The sequence below is a fragment of the Rousettus aegyptiacus genome, unplaced genomic scaffold (assembly GCF_014176215.1).
Source record: "Rousettus aegyptiacus isolate mRouAeg1 unplaced genomic scaffold, mRouAeg1.p scaffold_m13_p_5, whole genome shotgun sequence".
Taxonomy (NCBI): Eukaryota; Metazoa; Chordata; class Mammalia; order Chiroptera; family Pteropodidae; genus Rousettus; species Rousettus aegyptiacus.
This window is the reverse complement of record NW_023416308.1, coordinates 86284613-86289321: the sequence shown is the minus strand read 5'-3', so window position 1 is coordinate 86289321 and position 4709 is coordinate 86284613. Positions and strand designations below refer to the sequence as shown.

The window sequence follows — 4709 nt, the reverse complement described above, 5'->3', positions numbered from 1 at the left end:
ACGTCATATACTTTTGGCTTTATTTGTTTATTGTTCTTACCCCTAAGAAAACAAATTCCATGAGGGTAGAGGTTTTGTCGCTCACAGTAGGTATACAATAACAATTCGTTGAATCAATAAATGATTCTGGCGAGAGCCAGATGCCGCTGATATTCCTCAGAGGCTATCAGCTGCTACTGGGCCTGAGAATGGTTGCAGGAGGACCTTTCACAGGTCCTCCTTCTCTCCCTGCTCTCTGTTTCCATTTATTTTCCCCTTATCTGTCTCCCTGTCCCTCTAATATCCATCTGTGAAGTAGGCTGATATGTGTAATTTAGCTTTCTTTTCACATAGTATTGACTATAAATCTTTTTCTTCTACATTTTTATGCTCATGATTACCTCCTATTCTCTACATGTAAAATATTAAATATTTTGTGTTCAAATAAAATTAGAAAACCTGAGTGGCCCTTCCTTCTTGTAAAGATTTAAGACATCACATCTCATTTTTTTTTTTTGGAGAACTACATTTATGTTTTTACATGTATGTGCAAATAATGCATGTGGAATGTTTCCCTCTAGGTGCTTCTGAGTCTACCATTCCAGTTTCTTAAATTTGTATCCTTTTTGAAGTCTCATTTGGTGTAAGTATGTATTTTTTAATTTTTAAGGAAAAAAATTCTGCTTTTCCCCACACCTCCCCCACCCAAAAACCCATCTGCCTCTAATGAGGGACATATAATAGGACATTCTTTTCTTGGGTGATATTTTCTGATTCTAGGACTGTACAAAAGAACAATGATAAAAATAACAACAAATAACATGTATTTGCCCAGAAATTTACAATGAACCATGTCCATTATTCTTTTCTTAGTTATAAAATTAATATATCCTCATAAAATACTACTTGTTTAAAATAAAAAGTGAAAGTCCATTACTCTAATCTTACTCCTCAGAGCTAACTACTGTTAATAGATTGGTGTACATTCTCCAGACTTTTTCTTTTTCTTTTTCTTTCTTTCTTTCTTTCTTTCTTTCTTTCTTTCTTTCTTTCTTTCTTTCTTTCTTTCTCTTTTTTTTTTCATACATGGCACGTCTGCCAGAATTTCAGTTCCTCCTCTGTGGTACAAGTTGTTGCCAAAAGTAGCTATTTGGGAAGAGATTTTATTTTCTAACCATCTTTGCATCCAGGTGTGGCCATGTGTACAGTTGTTGCCATTGGAATGTAAGCAGAAATGACATGTTATCATTTCTGGGCCAAAGCTCTCAGGAAGTGAGTGTCACTCTTCCACACCCTGTTCTCCTTCTGCCTATTGAAGCCCTGGGGGATGGCAGAACCGCAAAGATGAAAGGACCCTGGGTCTTCAAACCACCGAAAGGAAAAGGGGCACCTGCCAAACAACCTTGAACTTGTGTGAGTGACAAGTGAACTTCTATTATGTTTGGGTCTTTATACATTTGGAGGCTTATTTGTTATAGCATGTAGCCGTACCATAATTAATATAGCATATGTACATATAAGCTATTTTACATTATATTCACCAATATAAATTTTTTTTGAAAATGGGATCACACATTACACCATGATGTTATTTGGCTTTTATAGCCAAGAGAGTTCATCTAAAAGATATGGTCAGGAGGTGGAAGAGCCAGAACTGGAACCTGGGCCTTATAGCTCCAAAGTTCGTGTTCTTTTCAGTACCCTCATGCCAGCTATTAACTGGTCTGAACCTACCTCTTTGATGATGCTAACATGTAAGAAAGTGTTATTTGCTAAGCTTCTTTGATGACTCAGAACAGCTGCATTCTCCTCTGAGATGGGGGGTGGGTAACCCAGGTAGGCTCTGCCTACCCAAGAGCCTGTGGCTTCCTGTCTTTCTCAGTTCAAGGGTTTCTCAGAGGAGGAGCCTTCAAAATAATCATATTTCCCAGAAGACATCATCTGATTTGACAAATATTGCCCCAAGGATGGGGGTATGGGGTTGTGGTGAATGCTGGTGGAGTTTGGAAGAGCCTCCTCTCCCGTCCAACATGAACATTCCAAGGCCCTCAGAGTTTATAGCTAGTCAGCTTATGTCCCCAGAGAGGGCTCTCTGCTCCAGGTCCCAAACACCATCAGAAAATGAGCTGTAGAAAGCCAGATGGCCTCACCTCTCATAGGCTTCCAGGAAACCTCGACAGTTCTAAGAAGCCCCCATTTCCTGCTTAACATCCAGAGCCCGAGTGGGGAAAGTCAGGGAGGCCCTCACCCACTGCTCCTTTCACTCCCGAATCTTCCCCTGGGAAATAGCTCCATGTGCACAGATGCTCATAGGAGCAGTATGGGCAGCAGAATGGATTGAGGAGAGAGGGCCCTTGAGTTATCTAGACTGTGGGATTCCCTCACTTCTCTGAGGCACCCTTTATGCTCATTTATTCTAGGTCAGCATCCTTCTATCACCTCCTGAGCTGAAGACAGGCCCCGAGGTGAGCTAAAGCAACTAGTAACTCATATTTCATTGTGGTTGTGACATTTAATAAATCAGTATTTCCCAGCATAAGGGCCATATAGTATTGGTGGGAAACAAAATGATTAAAGGTTTCTATATAAACACCAGCATTAAATAATATTTAAGAATTTTCTTTTCCATCTGTTTTCAATACTTTTGATTACATCAAAAAGAATGTGACCATTAGGTGCTAGGAGGTCTTTAATACTTCTCTAATACCAGTAAGACTCATCAGGAAAAAGGAGAGAAGGCACAAATAAATAATATTAGAAATAAAAATGGGGTAATAACAACTGATACAGCAGAAAATAAACAATATAGTAGCAATAAGCATTTTCTAATGTTCTAAGACATCCTTTATAAAAGCAACTCAATTTTATTCATCTGGAAACAAATTTAACAAAAAGTGTACAATTGGTCTTTATCAAGAAAATTGTAAAACTTTAATGAAAAACATAAAATAAAACCTAAACAAATGAAGAGATGTAGCATGAATAGGAAGATGACTCAATATTATAAAGGTGACAATTCTTCCAAATTATTTTAGAAAGTTATGCAATCCCAATCAACAGACTGACAGCGTCTGTGTTTACTAATATTGTTCATTTTCTGGCTCATTCTAAAATGTATTTGGAAGAGCAAAGAGGGCTGCTGTTTGATGTAAGATGATCAGGAAAGACCATTCTGAGAGATGATTCTGAGGTGTGAGGTGTTCCAGGCAGGTCCAGGCATCAGCTGCCTTGGAATGTCCGAGGAATACAAGAGGGTCAGTGTGGCAGGCTTAGAGTCAAAGAGTGGCAGAAATGAGGTCAGAGAAATATCCAGGGGCGAGATGATGTGGGCTTTGTAGGCTGCGGTAAAAGCTCTGGATTTAACTCTGAAATGGGAAGCCAGGGGAGTGTTTTCAGCAAAGGGTAACCCAATCTGATTTAAACACTTGAAAGATTTTGCAAGAGTTGGAAATACTTAGTAAATATGTTTTCAGGTGGGATGGCAATGCAGTAAATACCGTGAAGGGAGCACGTAATGACTGAAATTTTGGAAATTCTGCCTTTGGTAACTCCTTGGGTCAGAGATTTGGTCCAATTCCATTTGGCCCAAATAGAATGGGAAAGGAATCGAAGTTCTGGGTGCCAACACTGACGAACATGCAGGAGAACCAGGCTAGGCCTGAGTTTTCTTCCTGCTCCTTTGGCTGGGGGTGGGGGTGGGGGTGGTGAGGTGCCAGGGACTCTCCCCCGCAGCTCTGCCTCTAATTACAGCCTCCCAGGGAGCGGGTCCAAAAAGCAGCAACTCCACCCAGCTCCCGAAAAACATCACTGCCTTCCAGACTAATGCGGCTTAAAGAGGCTGAAGGTGAAAGAGACTCCAGAGGGAGTCACAAAAATAATAAATTGTAATACAACCAGGATATCCCTCAGGGAACTCATTATCTTCTCTAAAAAATGGTTCCTTCTCTGGCGTTCCCTAGTGAAATAAATGTCAACACCATTATTCATTCGGTCCATAAACAGTAATAAAGGCAGTGCTGTCAGTGTTGGATTCACTGTGATAAGCAAAATAGACACAGTCTCTGCCCTCATGGAGTTTGTAGTCTAATGTAGGGAGAAAGACAATAGAAAAAAATAAAGAAGTAAGTTATTATGAAATGCTGAGTGCTTGAAGGAACCAAGTGGGGTGATGTGGTAGAGCAGGAGTACTTCAAGTGGCCCACTGCCTTTTCTTTGTAAATAAAGTTTTATTAGAACACAGCCATGGTCATTTGTTTATGCATTGTCTGTGCTTGCTTTCATGCCTTTAAAGGCTAACATATTTACTATTTGGCTTTTTACAGAAATGGTTTGCCCACCCCTGAGATAGAGGATAATAGAGGAGCCTGTCTCCTACCAAAGTCTGATAGAACTCTCTGCAATGATGGAAACGTTCTATGTCCTGTTCAATATGATAGCCACAGGTGGCTATTGAACACTTGAAACTTGGCTAGGGACTGAGGAACTTGAATTTTACCTTATTTAATTTTAACTATTTTAAATTAAAACAGCCGCCCGTGGCTTGTGGCTACCATGTTGGACAGCACGTTTCTGTGCGTTCACTCTCATTTCTTCCTTGTGCATCTCCTAAATATCACTTCAAGTCCCAATAAGCCAATAAAAGCCAAAATAAAAATGTATGTTCACCATCATTTCAGCTGTGTACAAATGTGTACAAGGATACACAAAAGTACGCATCTGGTACCTAAAAG

General features: G+C 39.9%; 1 long non-coding RNA gene across 1 annotated transcript; it reads left to right on the top strand.

Annotated features, from left to right (window-relative positions):
- The first annotated feature begins 221 nt into the window (after positions 1-221).
- LOC118602921 lies at positions 222-4436 on the top strand. The gene is made up of 5 exons (XR_004950999.1): positions 222-622; positions 1170-1392; positions 2400-2444; positions 3730-3823; positions 4302-4436. It is a non-coding gene; the product is annotated as an uncharacterized LOC118602921 (long non-coding RNA).
- The last annotated feature ends 273 nt before the right edge of the window (positions 4437-4709 follow it).